Source organism: Macaca mulatta, chromosome 7 (genome assembly GCF_049350105.2).
Source record: "Macaca mulatta isolate MMU2019108-1 chromosome 7, T2T-MMU8v2.0, whole genome shotgun sequence".
Lineage (NCBI taxonomy): Eukaryota > Metazoa > Chordata > Mammalia > Primates > Cercopithecidae > Macaca > Macaca mulatta.
Window position 1 is genome coordinate 146,203,631 of NC_133412.1, and position 22,001 is coordinate 146,225,631.

Consider the following 22,001-nt stretch of genomic DNA (forward strand, 5'->3'; position numbering starts at 1 on the left):
GACCAGCCTGGCCAACATGGTGAAACCCCATCTCTACTAAAAATACAAAAATTAGCTGGGCATGGTGGCATGTGCCTGTAATCCCAGCTACTTGGAAGGCTGAGGCAGGAGAATCACTTGAACCCGGGAGGTGGAGGTTACAATGAGCCAAGATCGCACCATTGCACTCCAGCCTAGGGGCAAGAGTCAGACTTCGTCTCAAAAAAAAAAAAAAAAAAAAAAGATAAATTGGATTTTATCAACCTCCAACATCAAAAGCCAAAAGCTTTGGAGCTGGGCATGGTGGCTTGTGCCTGTAATTCCATGTATTTAGGAGGCTGAGGAGGGATCACTGGAGCCCAGAAGTTGAGACCAGCTTGGGTAATCTAGCAAGACTCCCCCCACCAGCATTTATTTATTTATTTTTTCTCTTCTGCTTTTCTTTCTTTCTTTCTCTTCTTCTCCTTTTTTTTTTTTTTGAGATGCAGTTTCACTCTTGTCACCCAGGCTGGAGTGCAGTGGTGTAATCTCAGCTGACTGCAACCTCCGCCTCCTGGGTTCAAGAGATTCTCCTGTCTCAGCCTCCAGGGTAGCTGGGATTACAGGCACCTGTCACCACACTCGGCTAATTTTTGCGTTTTTAGTAGAGATGGGGTTTCACCATGTTGGCCAGGATGGTCTCGAACTCCTGACCTTGTGATCCATCCACCTCAGCTTCCCAAAGTGCTGGGATTACAGGTGTGAGCCACTGCACCTGGCCATTTGTTTGTTTGTTTGTTTTAAGATGAAGTCGTCCGGGCACGGTGGCCAGAGGTAGGTGAATCACCTGAGGTACGGAGTTAGAGACCAGCCTGACCAACATGGAGAAACCCTGTCTCTACTAAAAATACAAAGTTAGCCGGCCGTAGTGACTCATGCTTGTAATCCCAGCTACCTGGGAGGCTGAAGCAGGAGAATTGCTTGAACCCGGGAGGCAGAGGTTGAGGTGAACCTAGATTGTGCCATTGCACTCCAACCTGGACAATGATAGCAAAACTCTGTCTCAAAAAAAAAGGAATGAGGTAGTGATAGATGCTACACCGTGGATGAATCTTAACAGTATTATGCTAAGTAAAAGAAGCCAGATACAAAAGGCCACATATTCTATGATACCCAGAATAGGCAGATTCATTGAGATGGAAAGTGGGTTTGTGGTTGCTCAGGACTGTGGGAGTAGGTAATAAGGATTGACTGCTTCATATTTGTGAGGTTTCTATTTAGGGGAGAGAAAATGTCCTGAGTGGCAGTGCAAGACCCTATCTCAAATAAATAAATAAAAATAAATATGACTGGGGACCAAATGTGGTGGCTTACACTTGTAATCCCAGAACTTTGAGAGGCCAACCAGGAAAGATCCCTTGAGCACTGGAGTTTGAGACCAGCCAGGTGGACATAGTGAGGCCTTGTCTCTACAAAAAAAATGTTAAGGTCCCAGCTACTTGGGAGGATCACTTGAGCCAGGGAGGTTGAGGCTGCAGTGAGCTGTGATTATGCCATTGCACTCCAGCCTAAGTGACAGATCAAGACCCTGTCTCAGAAAAATAAAAGAAAAAGAAAGAAAAAAAAAGAAATATAATTGGTATACCTCTTTGGCAGAGCTATTTGGTAATATATATTTAAATTTCAAAATTAGTGTAGCCTTCCACCTTGGGTTTCCACTTGTAGGCATCAGCGGTAGAGAATTACAGGCACAAATTTAGAAGAAAGCATGTACAAAGATGGTAATTGCAGGATTGTTTACATGTGTACAAATTGGAAACAAATGTCCATAATTAAGGGAATGATTAAATTGTATAGTGGATGATAGTTGCCTTCCTAGTATCCATTTCCTTCTTCCTCTTTTCTAAAAAAATTATAATTTTATGCAAATATCCACCTTTCCTCTGAGGTCCAAAATTCCAGAGAAAGCTGACCTCACCAGCGGCTCAAAGGATAGGTCTAATTGTCTAAGTGTACTTACATCTATCTTGCCAATGATGTTTTGCAAAAGAGCATGAAACTCACTTTAGCGTGTGACTCAATTCAGGTTCCTGGGGATTGTGGAAAGTTCTTCCTTGATCTTCTGGGAGAGCTTCTGAAATCAACTCAATCTGGTTTCTTTTTTTTTTTTTTTTTTTTTTTTGTTTTGTTTTTTTTTTGAGACGGAGTCTCGCTCTGTCACCCAGGCTGGAGTGCAGTGGCGCGATCTCGGCTCACTGCAAGCTCCGCCTCCTGGGTTTACGCCATTCTCCTGCCTCAGCCTCCTGAGTAGCTGGGACTACAGGCGCCCGCCACCGCGCCCGGCTAATTTTTTGTATTTTTAGTAGAGACGGGGTTTCACCGTGGTCTCGATCTCCTGACCTTGTGATCCGCCCGCCTCGGCCTCCCAAAGTGCTGGGATTACAGGCGTGAGCCACCGCGCCCGGCCTTTTTTTTTTTTTTTTTTTTTTTTTGAGACAGAGTCTTGCTCTGTCGCCCAGGCTGGGGTGCAGTGGCCGGATCTCAGCTCACTGCAAGCTCCGCCTCCCGGGTTTAGACCATTCTCCTGCCTCAGCCTCCCGAGTAGCTGGGACTACAGGCGCCCGCCACCTCGCCCGGCTAGTTTTTTGTATTTTTTAGTAGAGACGGGGTTTCACCGTGTTAGCCAGGATGGTCTCGATCTCCTGACCTCGTGATCCGCCCGTCTCGGCCTCCCAAAGTGCTGGGATTACAGGCTTGAGCCACCGCGCCCGGCCTCAATCTGGTTTCTGAATTCAAATGTTTGTGTGCTCAACATAGCCATCTTCTGAGCATTAGAGAAGCCAGACTCAGAACGAGGCCCACACTGTAGATGGTAGAGCAGAGATAGGAAAACAGAGAGACAGGAAGAACCTCATTCTTGAAATGATTCAGCCTATGGATGACCCAACCCTGAAGAGCAGCCTATCTAGTCTTTCTGCTGGACAAGCCAATACATTTCCTTATTGGTTTTGTTTGTTTGTTTGTTTGTTTATTTTCTTGAGATGGAGTTTCGCTCTTCTTGCCTAGGCTGGAGTGCAATGACACAGTTTCCACTCACTGCAACCTCTGCCGCCTGGGTTCAAGCCATTCTCCTGTCTCAGCCTCCCAAGTAGCTAGGATTACAGGCACCAGCCACCACGCCAGGCTAATTTTTGTATTTTTAGTAGAGATGGGGTTTCTCCATGTTGGCCAGGCTAGTCTTGAACTCCTGACCTCAGGTTATCTGCCCACCTTGGCCTCCCAAAGTGCTGGGATTACAGGTGTGACCCACCATGCCCAGCCCATTTCTTTATTGTTTAAGCCAGTTTGAGTTGGATTGTCTGGTACCTGCTTCTGAAAGCCGCCTAGATGATACACTATGACACAACTATATTAGGAATTCAAGGTAGGAGTTTTAAAAATAATATCAGTTTTTAAAATGAAGTAGAGTTCTATATACTGGCAAAATTTTAAAAAAGCAGGCCAGGCATGGTGGCTCATGCCTATAATCCCAGCACTTTGGGAGGTTGGAGCAGGCAGATCACTTGAGGTCAGGGGTTCAAGACCAGCCTGGCCAACGTAGTGAAAACCGGATCTCTACTACAAAATAAATAAATAATACAAAAATTAGCTGGGCATAGTGACGTGTGCCTGTAATCCCAGGAACTTGGGAGGCTGAGTTAGGAGAATAACTTGAACCTGGGAGGCAGAGGGTGCAGTGAGCCGAGTGACTCACTGCGTTCCAGCCTGGGGGATACAGCAAGACTCCCTCTCAAAAAAAATAAAAATAAAAAGCAAAGGCTAGGTGCAGTGGCTCACACCAGTAATCCTCAGTAATCCTAGGACTTTGAGAGACTGAGGTGGGTGGATCGCTTGAGCCCAAGAGTTTGAGACCAGCCTGGATAGCATAAGGAGACACTGTCTCTATAAAAACTGCAAAAAACTAGCTGGGTGTGGTGACACGTGCCTGTAGTCCCAGCTGTTTTGGAACCTGAGGAAGGAGGATCTCTGGAGCTCAGGAGGTCGAGGTTGCAGTGAGCTGTGATTACAACACTGCATTCCAGCATGGACGACAAAGCGAGACCCTGTTTCAAAACAAATAAAAATAAAAATACCCTGCCCCAACCCAGGGGCCATGGATGATGTACCGGAGACAGAGCTACACACTCCGTTCCTTTTGGGAGCAATAAAATACGTGAAAACGGAAATTAAAGATTTAAAATTAAAAAAAAAAAAAAGGCCAGGCACGGTGGCTTATGCCTGGCATCCAGCATTTTGGGAGGCTGAGATGGTGGGTGGATCACTTGGGGTCAGGAGTTCGAGACCAGCGACCAGCCTAGCCAACAAGGTGAAACCCTGTCTCTACCTAAAATACAAAAATTAGCCAAGCATGGTTACAGGAGCCTGTAATCCCAGCTACTCAGGAGGCTGAGTCAGGAGTATTGCTTGAACCCAGGAGGTGGAGGTTGCAGTGAGCTGAGTTTGTGCCATTGCACTCCAGCCTGGGTGACAGAGCAAGACCCTGTCTCAAAAAAAAACAAAAACAAACAAAAATAACAAAAAAAGCAGAAAGAAATAAAGAAAAGAAAAACTGTGTAATATTTGGTACATTAAAAAATTTAATGTAAATTATGAAGATAACAATAAAATCAGTCAATCCATCACTAAACTTACGAACTAGAACATTACAGAAATCATATTGGCTACCCATGAGTGCTTTTTCAGTCTCATTACGTACTTTTTCTCCCTCCAAGAAGGAAACACTATCTTGCATTTTTTTTTTTTTTTGAGACGGAATCTGGCTCTCTTGCCCAAGTTGGAGTGCAGTGGCACGATGCCGGCTCACTGCAACCTCCGCCTCCCGGGTTCAAGCAATTCTCCTGCCTCAGCCTCCTGAGTAGCTGGGATTACAGGCACCCGCCACCATGTACAGCTACTTTTTGTATTTTTAGTAGAGACAGGGTTTCACCATGTTAGTCAGGCTAGTCTCGAACTCCTGACCTCATGATCCACCTGCCTCGGCCTCCCGAAGTGCTGGGATTACAGGCGTGAGCCACTGTGCCTGGCCTATGTTGAATTTTCTATTAGCTATTTCTTTGGTTTTTAAAAAATACATAGTTTTATCGCATGTATATGTTTTTCTACACAATAGATTATTAGTTATGCCAAGGTTTGAGCTTTGTACTAATGGCATGTTATATACAGATTTCTTTTTTTGCATTTCATTTCATGTCATGTTACTTCATTTCATTTCATTTCATCTTGATGGAGTCTCACTCTGTTGCCCAGGCTGGAGTACAGGGGCGCGATCTCACTCACTGCAACCTTCGCCTCTCAGGTTCAAGCGATTCTTCTGTCTTGGCCTCCCAAGCAGCTGGAATTACAGGCACATGCTACCATGCCCGACTGATTTTTGTATTTTTGAAGAGACAGAATTTCACGATGTTGACCAGGCTGGTCTCGAACTCCTGATCTCAAGTAATCCACCTGCCTTGGCCTCCCAAAGTGCTGGAATTACAGACATCAGCCACTGTGCCTGGTCTCTTTTGCCAATATTAAATACAGTTTTATTTAAGACATTGTATTTTCCACTTACAATGCAGTGCTTCTAAGTGCAATGTTATTTCCTTCCCCTGTGCTCATGTTCCATGTTCAAGTATGAGAATGCCCAATAATGTACTATAGCAGCTGAACTTCAAAACTGCTGAAGAAGAGGCTGGGCAGTGACTCGCGCCTGTAATCCCAGCAGTTTGGGAGGCTGAGGCGGGAGGATCACAAGGTCAGGAATTTCAGACCAGCCTGGCCAACATGGTGAAACCCCGTCTCTACTAAAAATACAAAAATTAGCTGGACGTGGTGGCAGGCGCCTGAATTCCAGCTACTTGGGAGGCTGAGGAAGGAGAATCGTTTGAAACTGGAAGGCAGAGTTTGCAGTGAGCTGAGATCAAGCCACTGCACTCCAGCCTAGGTGAAAGAGTGAAACTCTGTCTCAAAAAAAAAAAAAAAATGCTGAAGAAGGCTGGGTGCGGTGGCTCACGCCTGTAATCCCAGCACTTTGGGAGGCTGGGGTGGGTGATCATGAGGTCAGGAGTTCGAGATCATTCTGACAAACATGGTGAAACCCTGTCCACACTAAAGATACAAAAATTAATCAGGATATCTGTAATCCCAGCTACTCAGGAGGCTGAGGCAGGAGAATCACTTGAACTCAGGAGGCAGAAGTTGCAGTGAGCTAAGATCAGGTCATTTCATTCCAGCCTGGGCAACAAAGCGAGACTCTATCTAAAAAAAAAAAAAAAAAAAAAAAAAAAAAAAAAGAACTGCTACAGAATTTGTTGCAAATTTGGGTCCTTCAATGTTTTGTTTTGAGACAGAGTCTTGCTCTATTGCCCAGGTTGGAGTGCAGTGGCGCATTCTCAGCTCACTGTAACCTCTGCCTCCTGGGTTCAAGCGATTCCCCTACCTCAGCCTCCATAGAAGCTGGGATTACAAGCGTCCACCTCAACGCCCAGCTAATTTTTGTATTTTTAGTAGAGGCAGGGTTTCACTACTTTGGCCAGGCTGGTCTGGAACTCCTGACCTCAGGTGATCCACCTGCCTCAGCCTCCCAAAGTGCTGGGATTACAGACATAAACCACCACACCCAGCAGCTAGTTAATTTCATTGCACTTGTTGGCTGGGCTCGGTGGTTCACGCCTGTAATCCCAGCACTTTAGGGGGCCTGGGTGGGTGGATTACTTGAGGCCAGGAGTTTGAGACCAGCCTGGCCAACATGGTGAAATACCATCTCTTAAAAAAAAAAAAAAAAAAATTAGCCAGACTTGGTGGTACACTCCTGTAGTCCCAGCTACTCGGGAGGTTGAGGCTGGAGAATTGCTTGAAACCACAAGGCGGAGGTTGCAGTGAGCAGAGATCGCACCCACTGCACTCCATCTTGGGCAACAGAGCAAGACTCTGTCTCAAAAAATAAAATAAAAAAATTCCATTACACTTGTCAAAAATCTTCCGTTTGTCCTCATTGTTAATCTTGTCTTGAAGTTTCCAGTCTTCAACAGTTGTTTCCATGTCGAATGCATAGGATTCAAGTGAATTCTTGGATGACACCTTGATGCTCTCCTTCTCATCTTCAGCTTTGTAATTCCCAGCTTCACAGAGCATATGCTCAATGTTTTCCTTGCACAAATGCCCCCTGTCATTAGTGATAGTACTCTCCTGTTACTCTTCATCACAGCAGGAACACTGAGGATACCATTGGCATCAATGTCAAAAGTGACTGCAATCTTAGGAACAGCAGGAGTGCAGAAGGTATGCCTGGGAGTTCAAACTTGGCAAGCAGGTTGTTATTGTTGGTCATGGCACGCTTCCCTTCATAAACCTGAATAAGCACACCAGGCTGGTTGTCAGAGTCGGGAGTGAAGGTCTGTGTCTGCTTGGTAGGAATGGTAGTATTGCACTTAATGAAGACAGTCATGAATCTGCCAGTAGTTTCAATACCAAGTGAAAGAGAAGTGACATCCAAGAGCAGCAAATCTTGAACATTTTCAGATTTGTCTCCAAACAGGAGGGCTTCCTGGACAGCTGCACCATAAGCAACAGCTTCTTCATGGTTGATACTCTTATTCAGTCCTTTTCCATTGAAGAAACCTTGGAGAAGCTTCTGAATCTTGGGGATATGAGCAGAACCACGAACCAGGACAATATTATGAATCTGTGGCTTGTCTAATTTTGTGTCTTGAAGGGCTTTCTCTATTGGGGTCAGGGAGTCACAGAATAGGTAAGCATTCAATTCTTCAACTTAGGCATGGGTAATGGAGGTATAGAAGTCAATTTCTTTTCTTTTTTTTTTTTTTTTTTTTGAGACGGAGTCTCGTTCTGTTGCTCAGGCTGGAGTGCAGTGGCCGGATCTCAGCTCACTGCAAGCTCCACCTCCCGGGTTTAGGCCATTCTCCTGCCTCAGCCTCCCAAGTAGCTGGGACTACAGGCGCCCGCCACCTCGCTCAGCTAGTTTTTTGTATTTTTTTAGTAGAGACGGCGTTTCACCAGGTTAGCCAGGATGGTCTCGATCTCCTGACCTCGTGATCTGCCCATCTTGGCCTCCCAAAGTGCTGGGATTACAGGCTTGAGCCACTGCGCCCAGCCAGAAGTCAATTTCTTCATAGAGAAAATCGATCTCAATACTGGCCTGGGTGCTGGAAGAGAGTATACTTAGCACGTTCACAAGCAGTACAGAGGTGTTGGACAGCTCGCTTGTTCTCACTGATGTCCTTCATATGCTTAAGACTGAATTCAGTAATAAAGTGGTTGGCCATTCAGTTGTCAAGGTTTTCTCCAACTAAGTTGGTGTTGGTGTTTCTGGCTGTAGAATTGACTTCAAAGATTCAATTTTCTTCCTTTTTTGAGACAGAGTCTTGCTCTGTCGCCCAGCCTGAAGTGCAGTGACATGATCGATCTCGGCTCACTGCAATCTCTGCCTCCAGGGTTCAAGCAATTCTCCTGCCTCAGCCTCCCGAATAACTGGCATTACAGGTGCTCACCAGCATGCCAGGCTAATTTTTGTATTTTCAGTAGAGATGGAGTTTCACCATGTTCGCCAGGCTGGTCTCGAACTTCTGGCCTTAAGTGATTCACCCACCTCGGCCTCCCAAAGTGCTGGGATTACAGGCATGAGCCACTGCTCCCCGCCTAAGATTCAATTTTCAATAGTGAAGATTGACACATCAAAAGTGATACCTTGGCCGGGTGTGGTGGCTCATGCTTGTAATTCCAGCACTTTGGAGGCTGAGGCAGGTGGACTGCTGGAGTCTAGGAGTTCTAGACCAGCCTGGGCAACATGGCAAAACCCTGTCTCTACTAAAAATACAAAAATTAGCCAGGCATGGTGGCATGCGCCTGTAGTCCCAGGAGGCTGAGATAGAAGAATCACCTGAGCCTGGGAGATGGAAGTTGCAGTGAGCCAAGATAGCGCTACTGCACTCCAGCCTGGGCCAAAGAGTGAGACCCTTGTCTCAACAAAAACAAGAGATGGTACCTCCCAGGTCAAAGATGAGCATATTTCTTTCAGCTCCAACCTTTTTGTCTAAGCCATAAGCAATAGCAGCAGCAGCTGGCTCATTGATAATTCTAAGTATATTGAGACCAGCAATAGTTCCAAAATCTTTGGTAGCTTGATGCTCTCAGAGTCGTTAAAATAAGTTGATACTGTGACAACAGCATTGGTAACAGTCTTCCCAAGGTAGGTTTCTGCAATTTCCTTCATCTTTGTCAGAACATAGAGGACACTTCCTCTGGATAGAAGTTTTCTGTCTCTCCGTTGTATTTCACCTGAGTCTTGGGCCGGCCAGTACCATTCACCACCATGTAGGGCCAATGCTTCATATCAGACTGGACAACAGCATCATCAAATCTGTGTCCAGTCAGAAATTTGGCATAAAAAACTGTGCTAATGGGGTTCACTTCAACTTGATTCTTTCTTTTTTTTTTTTTTGAGATGGAGTCTTGCACTGTTGCCCAGGCTGGAGTGCAGTGGTGACATCTCCACTCACTTCAACCTCCGCCTCCTGGGTCCAAGTGATTCTCCTGCCTCAGCCTCCCGAGTAGCTGGGCTTACAGGCTCCCACCACTACACCTAGCTAATTTTTTGTATTTTTAGTAGAGATGGGGTTTCACTATGTTGGCCAGGCTGGTCTTGAACTCCTGACCTCGTGATCTGCCCGTCTTGGCCTCCTAAAGTGCTGGGATTACAGGTGTGAACCACCGCGCCCAGCCACTTCAACTTGACTCTTTGTAGCGTCGCCAATGAATCATTCAGTGTCCATAAAAGTGACATAGCTTGCAGTGGTTTGGTTTTCCTGATCAATGGCAATTATCTCTACTTTTCCATGGTGGAAAACACCAACACAACAGTAGGTGGTGCCAAGATCAATACTAATGTGTAGGTCCCTTACACATGGTTGCTGGCGTGTAGGCCCGGCTCCAACTTTGAAGAAAGACACAGGAACCCCAAGTGCTGCAGACACATTCAATATACAAATCTCTGATTTGCTCTTTTCTTTTCTTTTATTAATTTATTATTTTTTTAAATATATTTTTTTTGACACAGAGTTTTGCTCTTGATGCCCAGGCCGGAGTGCAGTGGTGTGATCTCAGCTCACTGCAACCTCTGCCTCCCAGGTTCAAGCGATTCTCCCGTCTCAGCCTTCTGAGTAGCTGGGATTACAGGCACGCGCCACCACACTCAGCTAATTTTTTGTATTTTAGTAGAGATGCGGTTTCATCATGTTCACCAGGCTGGTCTTGAACACCTGACCTCAGGTGATCCACCCGCCTCAGCCTCCCAAAGTGCAGGGATTACAGGCATGAGCCACTGCGCCCAGCCTGATTTGCTTTTTTCACTGAATGTCATATACATGACACTGGAGTTTATTCATCCTATTTCTGTATAATGCTTTTTAAAAATTTTGTTGGCCAGTTGTGGTGGCTCACGCCTATAATCCCAGCACTTTGGGAGGTTGAAGCGGGCAGATTGCCTGAAGTCTGGAGTTTGAGACCAGTCCGACCAACATGGTGAAACCCTGTCTCTATTAAAAATAGAAATAAATTAGGCGGGCGTGGTGGTGTGTGCCTGTAATCCTAGCTACTTGGGAGGCTGAGGCAGGGTAATTGCTTGAACCAAGGAGGTGGAGGTTGCAGTGAGCCAAGATCATGCCCCTGCACTCCAGCTGGTGCTACGGAGTGAGACTCTGTCTCAAAAAAAAAAAAAAAAAAAAACACTTTTCGTTTTCTAGGCAACCTTAAATGCATATAAAATGCTTATTATGTTATGTAAATTTTGGGAAATACCTTGACCTGTTCTCTATTCTTTTGTCAGATGTTTGAGTAATTTTTGGTATTTTTGTTTCCTTTATGAATCATGTTGCTATGAATGTCCTTGAACATGTGTCCTGGGGTATACACACAAAGGTTTCTCTACATAAACAAGAGAGTCATAGGCAAAGCACATGCTTTTTTTTTTTTTTTTTTTTTTTTTTTTCCCGAGACAGAGTCTTGTTCTATACCCCAGGCTTGAGTGCAGTGGCATGATCTTGGTTCACTGCAACCTGCACCTCCCAGGTTCAAGCAATTCTCCTGCCTCAGCCTCCCAAATAGCTAGGACTACAGGTGCACACCACCATGCTCTGCTAATTTTTGTATTTTTAGTAGTGGCGGGGTTGAACCGTGCTGGCCAGGGTGGTCTTGAACTCCTGACCTCAAGTGATCTGCCCACCGTGGCCTCCCAAAGTGCTGGGATTACAGGTGTGAGCCACCATGCCCAGCTATCCTTATTTTTTTTAAGTTATCAAAATAGTTGTACCAGTGTATACTTCCACCAGCAATGTCTAAGTGTTCCTCTTATTCTACATCCTCATATCATCAGACTTCTTAGTTTTTTTTGTTTTTGTTTTTTGTTTTTTTCTGAGAGAGAGAGTTTCCCTCTTGCTGCCCAGGCTGGAGTGCAATCGCGTGATCTCGGCTCACCGCAACCTCTGCCTCCCAGGTTCAAGTGATTCTCCTGCCTCAGCCTCCCGAGTAGCTGGGATTGCAGGCATGCACCATCATGCCTGGCTATAATTTTTGTATATTTAGTAGAGACGGGATTTCCCCATGTTGGCCAGGCTGGTCTCGAACTCCTGACCTCAAGTGATCCGCCCTCCTCAGTCTCCCAAAGTGCTGAGATTACAGGCATGAACCACAGTGCCCAGCCAGACTTTTTAGTTTCTACCAAGCAATGGCTTTAAAGTGATATCTTGGCTGGGCATGGTGGCTCATGGCTGTAATCCTACCACTTCGGGAGGCCATGGTGGGAGGAAATTTTTTTTTTTTTTTGAGACTGAGTCTCGCTCTGTCACCCAGGCTGGGGTGCAGTGGTGAGATCTCGGCTCACTGCAAGCTCCACCTCCTGGGTTCACGCCATTCTCCTGCCTCAGCCTCCTGAGTAGCTGGGAGTACAGGCGCCCACCACCATGCCTGGCTAAGTTTTTTGTATTTTTAGTAGAGACGGGGTTTCACCATGTTAGCCAGGATGGTCTCGATCTCCTGACCTCATGATCCACCCGCCTCGGCCTCCCAAAGTGCTGGGATTACAGGCGTGAGCCACTGCACCCAGCCAGGAGGATTATTTGAGCCCAGGAATTCAAGACCAGCCTGGGCAACAAAGCAAGACCCCTATCTCAAAACAAAACAAAACAGAAACTCTGATATCTCCCTATGGTATTCACATTTCTTTGATTACTAAGATTTTCGTGTTTGATTCATCAATTGTGTTTCTTTTTCAAAATGCTAGAACTGGCTGGGCATGGTGGCTCACGCCTATAATCCCAGCACTTTGGGAGGCCGAGGCGGGCAGATCACTCAAGGACAGGAGTTTCAGACCAGCCTGGTCAACACAGTGAAACCTCATCTCTACTAAAGATAGAAAAATTAGCTGAGTATGGTGGTGCATGCCTGTAATCTCAGATGCTCGAGAGGATGAGGCATGAGAATCTTGTACCCAGAAAGTGGAGGTGGCAGTAAGCCAAGATCATGCCACTGCGCTCCAGCCTGGACAACAGAGCAAGACTCTGTCTCAAAAAAGAAGAAGAAGAAAAAAAAGCTAGAACTGCCTTTCTCCAGTTTTCCATTGGATTATCTTTTTATTATCTATTTAAATTATTATTATTATTATTTTTTGAGACAGAGTCTCACTCTGTCACCCAGGCTGGAGTGCAGTGGTGTGATCTTGGCTCACTGCAACCTCCGCCTCCTGGGTTCAAGCCATTCTCCTGCCTCAGCCTCCCCAGTAGCTGGGACTAGAGGCGCCTGCCACCATGCCTGGCTAATGTTTTGTATTTTGTTTAGTAGAGATGGGGTTTCACCGTGTTAGCCAGGATGGTCTCGATCTCCTGACCTCATGATCTGCCCGCCTCGGCCTCCCAAAGTGCTGGGATTACAGGCATGAGCCACCGCGCCTGGCCCACTTTTTTTTTTTTTTTTTTTTTAAATGGTGACTTTCAATATATCAAAAGTTCTTGGCCGGGCACAGTGGCTCATGCCTGTAATCCCAGCACTTTGGGAGGCTGAGGCGGGCAGATCATGAGGTCAGGAGATCGAGACCATCCTGGCTAACACGGTGAAACCCCATCTCTACTAAAAATACAAAATATTAGCTGGGCGTGGTGGCAGATGCCTGTAGTCTCAGCTAGTTGGGAGGCTGAGGCAGGAGAATGGTGTGAACCCGGGAGTCAGAGCTTGCAGTGAGCCGAGACTGGGCCACTGTACTCCAGCCTGGGCGACAGAGCGAGACTCTGTCTCAAAAAAAAAGAAAAAAAAGTTCTTATAGTCGGATTTATCAATCTTTTCTGTTTAGATTACACTTATAGTATCTTCCTTAAGAAATCCTTCCTGTCGGGGCACAGTGGCTCATGCCTGTAATCCCAGCACTTTGGGAGGCCGAGGTGGGTGGATCATTTGAGGTCAGGAGTTCGAGACCAGCGTGGCCACCAAGGTGAAGCCCCATCTCTACTAAAAATACAAAAATTAGTTGAGTGTAGTGGTGGGCACCTGTAATCCCAGCTACTCGGGAGGCTGAGGCAGGAGAATTCCTTGAACCTGGGAGGTGGAGGTTATAGTGAGCCAAGATCACGCCACTGCACTCCAGCCTGGGTGACAAAGTAAAACTCCATCTCAAAAAAAATAAAAATAAAAATAAATCTTTCCCTATCATGAATTCATAAGATGTTCTCAAATAAAATTTTGTTTTATCATTGATTATTAATATGATCATTTCAATAATTGCTAAAAAAGAATTCCATACAATTCAACATCTATTGATGACTAATTTATTTTATTTATTTACTTGTTTATCTTACAGAGTGGGACAGGGTCTCACTCTGTCACCCAGGCTGAAGTACAATGGTGTGATCATGGTTCATGCAGCCTTGATCTGTGCCCCACCATGCCTGGCTAATTACAAAAAAAAATTTTTTAGAGACAGGGTCTCCCTATGTTGCCCAGGCTGGTCTCAAACTCCGGGACTCAGGTGATCATCCTGTCTTGGCCTGGCAATGCACTGGGATTACAGGCATTAGCCACTGTCCTGAGTCTAAGAAAAATCCCTTTAAAGATTTCATATGTAGTAATTTTATATTCCGTATCTAATATTTCAATATCTGAATTGGGAATTTAAGTCTGTTGGTTTTGTGTGTGCACATGTGTGTATGTGTGTGTGATGCTGCATTTATGGTAGTTTGTTCCTAATATTCTTGGCACTTTAATTTTTTTTAGACAGTCTCACTCTGTTGTTGCCCAGGCTGGAGTGTAGTGGAGGAATCTCAGCTCACTGCAATCTCCACCTCCCAAGTTCACGTGATTCTCCTGCCTCAGCCTCCCGAGTAGGTGGGATTACAGGTGTGTGCCACCAAGCACAGCTAAATTTTGTATTTTTAATGGAGATGGGGTTTCACCATGTGGGCCAGGCTGGTCTCGAACTCCTGATCTCAAAGCAATCCACCTCCTCGGCCTCCCAAAGTGCTGGGATTAGAGGTGTGAGCTGCCATTGCCATGCCTAGCCCTTGGCTTTTTTTTTTTTTTTGGACGGAGTTTCGCTCTTTTTACCTACGCTGAAGTGCAATGCTGTGATCTTGGCTCACTGCAACCTCCGCCTTCCAGGTTCAAGCAATTCTCCTGCCTCAGCCTCCTGAGTAGCTGGGATTACGGTTGCACCACCATGCTCGGCTAATTTTTTTGTATTTTTAGTAGAATCGGGGTTTCTCCATGTTGGTCAGCCTAGTCTCAAACTCTGACCTCTGGTGATCTGTCCGCCTCAGCCTCCCAAAGTGCTGGGATTACAGGTGTGAGCCACATCACCCAGTCAATTTTTTTGTTTGTTTGTTTGTTTTGACTAAGTCTCACTCTATCACCCAGGGTGGAGTGCAGTGGTGTGATCTTGGCTCACTGCAACCTCTGCCTCCTGGGTTCAGGCAATTCTTCTGCCTCAGCCTCCCAAATAGCTGGGACTACAGGTGAGTGCCACCACGCCTGGCTAATTTTTGTATTTTTAGTAGAGATGGGGTTTCTCCATGTTGGTCAGGCTGGTTTCAAACTCCTGACCTCAGGTGGTCCACGTGCCTCAGCCTCCCAGAGCGCTGGGATTACAGGCATAAGCCATCATGCCTGGCCTGCATTTTTAAATTTTAAGCTCACATTTGATATCAGAATCCTGAAGCCTAAATTAGGGGTTCCTTTCTCCATAGGGACTATGTTTGCTTCTGTCAAGAGCCTAGGACTATTAACAAGGGAGCACTTTAACATCCTTTCAGAGTCCTGACTTAACTTGGTAAACTTCAGTTACTCCACCTTGCTGGGGAGTCCAGCCTTGATCTCTAGATTCTGTGTTAATGTGCTTCCTCTCTCTCTCAATCTTCTTCTCTCTATATACACATACATATTATATATGTTCACATATCTTATATATATAATAGCATTATATGTATTATATTTATATGTTTTATGCCATTATTTATATACTACATAATGGCATTATATATATACACACATATATATATAAATGATGGGCATGCATACACACACACACACACACACACACACACACAAGCAATCCTCCCTCCTCATGATTGAGGCTACAGGTGCGTGCTACTGTGCTGGGCTCCAGTTTCAATCTTTGAGAAGATCTGCTCAGCTCCAGCTAAACAACATTTTTTCCTGGTATGCTGCTGTTTAGTTGGGTCAGATGTGGCCAATGAGAATAGGGTCCAGGCCGGGTGTGGTGACTCATGCTTGTAATCCCAGCATTTTGGGAGGCTGAGGCGGGTGGATTACCTGAGGCTGGGAGTTGGAGACCAGCCTGGCTAACATGGAGAAACCCCACCTCTACTAAAAATACAAAATTAGCTGGGCATGGTGGCGTGTGCTTGTAATCCCCGCTACTTGGGAGGCTGAGGCAGGAGAACTGCCAGGAGGCAGGAGAACTCCGCCTCCCAGGAGGCGGAGGTTGCAGTGAGCTGAGATCATGCCATTGCATTCCAGCCTAGGCAATGAGAACAAAACTGTCTCAAAAAAAAAAAAGAAAAAGAAAAAGAATAGGGTCCAAATGCACACAGAATGTAATACCCAAATTAATTATCTACAGTTTCCTCAGTAAGGATTTGTAAGAAAAAAATAGAAGGGGGATAATTGGCATTGCAAATGAATGGCTTGGCTTGTTCTCTACAAGTGGTATACAAGTGTATCATTTAGAGTTCTTTCTGTGTAAGGAATAGAAAACTCAACTCAGACTGATTTAGGAAAAGTAATGTGTTGGGTTACATACTGAGAAGCCTAGAACAGCTGGCTTTAGGAGTAGCTGAAGCAGTCGTGCACAGTGGCTCATGCCTGTAATCCTGGCTTTTGGGAGGCTGAGGTGGGAGAATTGCTGGAGCCTGGGAAGTCGAGGTTGCAGGGAGCCGTGATTATGCCACTGCACTCCAGGCAGGACAACAAAGGGAGACCCTATCTCAAATAATAACAGCAACAACAAACCAAAAACAAACAAAATGAATGAATGAACCATTTTCTCAACTGATATTGTCAAAAATCTCTCACTCTGTCTTACTTCTGCTTTCTTCTGTGACTTCATTTTCATCCCTTCTATTCCAAGCTTAAATCCTCCTAAGCTTAAATTGAAAAAAAAAAAAAATCAACTTAAATGAAAAATACAGAGACCCCTCCCCTTCTTTTTAGGATTATTCCTGAAAGGATGAAGCAGTGTAATGTTCAAGAGCATGAACTCAGGAACCAGACTGGCTTGCTTACTATTTTTGTAGCCTTTGATAGGTTAACTTTTGCAAGCCTTGGTTTCTTCATTTGTATCACAACAGTTCTTACTTCAGGGGGTTGTTTTGAGGATTAAAGGAGTTGATATTTGCAAGATGCTTTAAATAGCGGCTAGTACAAAAAAAAAAAAAAAGGAGGGGGGACTAAATTATCAGGTTTTGATTAGGCTATAAGTTTACTCCAGTGTCCTAAGAGGGTCTGGTTAGAGTTGGGACTTCCTATCCAAACTACATGGATCTGGAGTAGTGGAAGGATGGTTTCTTTTCTTTTTTTTTTTTTTTTTTTTTTTTTGAGACGGAGTCTCGCTCTGTCGCCCAGGCTGGAGTGCAGTGGCCGGATCTCAGCTCACTGCAAGCCCCGCCTCCCGGGTTCACGCCATTCTCCTGCCTCAGCCTCCCGAGTAGCTGGGACTACAGGCGCCCGCCACCTCGCCTGGCTAGTTTTTTGTATTTTTTAGTAGAGACGGGGTTTCACCGTGTTAACCAGGATGGTCTCGATCTCCCGACCTCGTGATCCGCCCGTCTCGGCCTCCCAAAGTGCTGGGATTACAGACTTGAGCCACCGCGCCCGGCTTTTTTTTTTTTTTTTAGATCGAGTTTTGCTCGTTGTCCAGGTGGAGTGCAATGGCGCAATCTCCACTCACTGCAACCTCTGCCTGCTGGGTTCAAGCGATTTTCCTGCCTCAGCCTCCTGAGCTGCTGGGATTACAGGTGCCTGCCACCACGCCCAGCTAATTTTTATTATTTTTAGTAGAGACAGGGTTTCGCCACGTTGGCCAGGCTGGTCTTGAACTTCTGACCTCAGGTGATCCACCTGCTTCAGCCTCTTGAAGTGTTGGGATTACAGGTGTGAGCCACCGTGCCTGGCCTCTTTTTTTTTTAGACGGAGTCTTGCTCTGTTGCCCAGGCTGGAGTGCAGTGGCACAATCTCCACTCACTGCACCCTCTGCCTCCCAGGTTGAAGCGATTCTCAGCCTCCCAAGTAGCTGGGACTACAGGCGCACATCACCACGCCCAGCTAATTTTTGTATTTTTAGTAGAGACAGCATTTCACCATGTTGGTCAGGTCAGGCTGGTCTTGATCTCTTGACCTCATGATCCGTCTGCCTCGGCCTCCCAAAGTGCTGGGATTACAGGCGTGAGCCACCACCCCTGGCCAAGATGGTTTCTTTTAAAAAACGTGGAGGGTCATGACTAAAGGCAAGGGGAATGGATGCTGCATGAACATAAGCAACAAATTGTCTAAGGTAGGAAAGTTAGCAAATTGTTGCCTGAGAGCTCCCTTTATTACACAGTAAACACAAATTCATGTACAATGTTTCTAATAATAAAAAGGGACACAGAGTAATCTGAGAAGATTTCTGTCTATGCCTTTTGTTGTAAATAGGCACAAACTCTTGGGTGGGCATGGTGGCTCACACCTTTGATCCCAGCGCTTTGGGAGGTCCAGGTAGGCAGATCACCTGAGGTCAGGAGTTGGAGATCAACCTGGCCAACATAGTGAAACCCCGTCTCTACTAAAAATACAAAAGTTAGCCAGGTGCGGTGACACATGCCTGTAATCCCAGCTACTGGGGAGGCTGAGGCACAAGACTCACTTGAACCCGGGAGGCAGAGATTGCAGTGAGCCAAGATCACGTCACTGCACTCCAGCCTGGGAAACAGAGACACCGTCTCACAAAAAAAAAAAAAAAAAAAAAAAAAAAAAAAAAAAAAATGACACAAACTCCTTTTATTTACAAACTATAAATAGCATTATAGAGTAGCACTATAAAAACTATACATTTGAGGCCGGGCGCGGTGGCTCACGCCTGTAATCCCAGCACTTTGGGAGGCTGAGACGGGCGGATCACGAGGTCAGGAGATCGAGACCAATCGAGACCATCCTGGCTAACACAGTGAAACCCCGTCTCTACTAAAAATACAAAAAACTAGCCGGGCGAGGTGGCGGGCGCCTGTAGTCCCAGCTACTCGGGAGGCTGAGGCAGGAGAATGGCGTGAACCCGGGAGGCGGAGCTTGCAGTGAGCTGAGATCCGGCCACCGCACTCCAGCCTGGGTGACAGAGCGAGACTCCGTCTCAAAAAAAAAAAAAAAAAACTATACATTTGAATAGCACTTTACTGAACAAAGTACAAACACACATAAGTTAATTTCGTCTCCCAAGTAACTGGGACTATAGTTATTCGTCATCACGCCCGGCCAAAGGTATTATTAACCTTAGTTAATGGAAAGGAAACCTAGCAAGCAGAAATATAGACGGATGTAAATTTTGCAGATGGTAGTGGTGCTACTTTCTCATTTGTATTCCCACTAAATTTTGTGTTCTATTGGTACTCATCATATGTTAATAATTTCTTTTATTTTGAGACGGAGTCTTGCTGTCTTGCCCAGGCTGGAGTGCACGATCTCAGCTCACTGCAACCTCCGCCTCCCAGGTTCAAGGATTCTCCTGCCTCAGCCTCCTGAGTATCTGGGATTACAGGAGCGTGCCACCAGGCCGAGCTAATTTTTCTATTTTTAGTAGAGACGGGTTTCTTTTTTTTTTTTTTTTTTTTTTTTTTTTTTTTTTTGAGACGGAGTCTCGCTCTGTCGCCCAGGCTGGAGTGCAGTGGCCGGATCTCAGCTCACTGCAAGCTCCGCCTCCCAGGTTCACGCCATTCTCCTGCCTCAGCCTCCGAGTAGCTGGGACTACAGGCGCCCGCCACCACGCCCGGCTAGTTTTTTGTATTTTGTAGTAGAGACGGGGTTTCACCGTGTTAGTCAGGATGGTCTCGATCTCCTGACCTCGTGATCCACCTGTCTCGGCCTAGTAGAGACGGGTTTCACCACGTTGGTCAGTCTGGTCTCGAACTCCTGATCTCATGATCTGCCTGCCTCGGCCTCCCAAAGTGCTGGGATTACAGGCGTGAGCCACTGCGCCAGGCCGTTAATCATTTCTTTTCTTTTCTTTTCTTTTCTTTTCTTTTCTTTTCTTTTCTCTTTTTTTGAGGCAGAGTCTTGCTGTTGCCCAGGCTGGAGTGCAGGATGCCATCTCGGCTAACTGCAACTTCCGCCTCCCGGGTTCAAGCGATTCTCCTGCCTCAGCTTCCCAAGTAGCTGGGATTACAGGGGCCTGCCACCACCTGCTTATATTTGTATTTTCAGTAGAGACAGGGTTTCGCCATGTTGGCCAGGCTGGCCTCGAACACCTAACCTCAGGTGATCCACCCGCCTCAGCCTCCCAAAGTGCTGGGATTACAGGCGTGAGCCACCGCGCCTGGCCGGTAATCATTTCCTTCACTCTACAAATATTTATTGAGCGCTTGCTATGTACCGGGACCTGTTATTGCACAAAACCGGCAATCCACGCATTGCTTACATTCACATTCTAGTGGGGGTAGTGACGGACCATAAAATCAGTTAGAAAAATGTATGTTATGATAGATGGTTATGAGTACTTTAGAGTAAAATTAAGTAGGAGAGGCAGGCAGGAAGTGTGTAGGTATGTTTCAATTTTATATTAGGGTGGGCAGAGTTTGTCATCTATTTCACCTGGTTCACAGTTCCTGCAGGACAGGAACAAATGTCACTTCCATTTGCCTTCATACTTCCAGCACTTAGCACAGCACCAGGAACTCAGGGAGGCAATAACTTTATACTGAATACGTTTTATGCCTTCCTAGAAGCAAGCAGTTGAGAAAGGCGTATAACTAGATATTGCCTATAAGGTCCACAATTGGAATAACGTAATCATTTATGATTGATTTTATTCATTTTCATTAACTTAAGCTAAGTTCTTTCAGCACGTTTAGATTACAGAACGAAAGCTGTGTTAACTAGTATTACAGGACTTTTCACGTTTTTCCAAACATCTTCTAGCCACCTCCGGCCCTACAACTACCCATAAGCTTTTGCTTTTCAAAAAACCTCCACAGCCTTTGCCAATTATTTCTTGATCTCGAGTAGTTGTTATAACAACACTTGGGGTTTAACACTGAGGTTGCGTATAGGGCCCAGTTATCAGTTCCTCGAACCTCCAGTAATCACAAAGCAAGCTTCTACACCCCGAAAAACTACGAAAAGTGAGAAATCCTCTAACACTCCTCGCGCCGTGCCCAGCCGGAATCATGACCTCAAGATGGCGTCCCGTAGTCGTAAGATTCAGTCGGCTCCAATCAAACATGGCAGTGTGGGTCATAATTTACAGTTCGGGCCTTTCTAGTAGCTGCTAGACGCTGCTTCTCTATGGTTATTCGTCTCGGCTTGGTGAGTCAGAGTCAACAGGGGAGACGATCTATATACGTTCTTCTCTATGGTTCCGCGCTCCACGCCCCCGGCGCAGTGCACGCCGGGCAAGAGGAAGACCTCCAGCAGCTCCCAGCGCAGCGCGGCTGTATTTGCGGCCTGTGAGAGTAGGCGCTTCGGACCTGTGTCTCCCTGGCGAGCGGCGGGCAGAAATCTTGAACAAGTGGAGCGCACTCGTCACCTGCATCCTAGAAGGCCGCGAAGGCAGTACCGTTTCTTCAGCGGCGGGTGAGTTTGTGTCCCTGAACGCGTGTGGAAACCGGGAGACCGGGTGCCTCAGCTGGTGGAGGAGGAAAAGCCGGGGTGGCTGCGAAAGCGCCAGGGTGGGGTAGAGATAAGGGGGGGGGCGCGGAGGCGGGGGTGGGGGAGGGGTCGGCACGAGGCTTGGTTTCTCCTCTTCTCTAAGGCCTGGAAGACCTGTGGGCCCAGCTGGAGCCCGTGGAGGCCAGACCTATGACTTGAGCTTTCCGTCTTGCATTGTCGCCCGCTTTCCCTTTCCCTTCCACGTTCCGCCGCGCAGTGAATCGTCTCTGCCCCTCCTGGGCTCCACGTTAGACCCAAAACGATCGGTCTGCCCCTGGGGAGCCCTTCCCTGAGCCCCCTTGCTTACGGGAGCCCCACAGTAGGTTTTCGGGCCTGGGGCACTGGCCCCAGCAGTTGCCTTGATGTTAGCCTCCACCCACCCTTTTTAGCGAGGTGCTGGCCACCAACGGATATCTTTCCCTTCCTCTTTGGCCATCTAGAGCCCGCCACCAAGCGAACTGGGCCCCACCCCCTTGGAATTGAGCTAATACCTACCTTTTTAGCACTCCTGGCTTGCTTAAGATGGTCATGAATTTTGCCATCCTGCCTCCTTTGAGCATTGGAGGGTGCAGTAAACTGTATATCGCCATTCA

General features: G+C 46.4%; 1 protein-coding gene and 1 long non-coding RNA gene across 4 annotated transcripts in view; one reads left to right on the top strand and one right to left on the bottom strand.

Annotated features, from left to right (window-relative positions):
* Window positions 1-2,022: 2,022 nt before the first annotated feature.
* LOC723320 (uncharacterized) lies at window positions 2,023-21,941 on the bottom strand. Its single transcript, XR_013396430.1, has 3 exons — window positions 21,904-21,941; window positions 2,732-2,821; window positions 2,023-2,102 (listed from the first exon to the last, which is right to left on the bottom strand). It is a non-coding gene; the product is annotated as an uncharacterized LOC723320 (long non-coding RNA).
* RBM25 (RNA binding motif protein 25) overlaps window positions 21,162-22,001 on the top strand; it is a 69,790-nt gene continuing 68,950 nt past the window's right edge. For all 3 annotated transcript variants that reach the window (XM_077941336.1, XM_077941337.1, XM_015144046.3), the window contains exon 1: window positions 21,162-21,333. The gene's annotated coding sequence lies outside the window, so the exon portion shown is untranslated. The remainder of the gene's footprint in view (window positions 21,334-22,001) is intronic.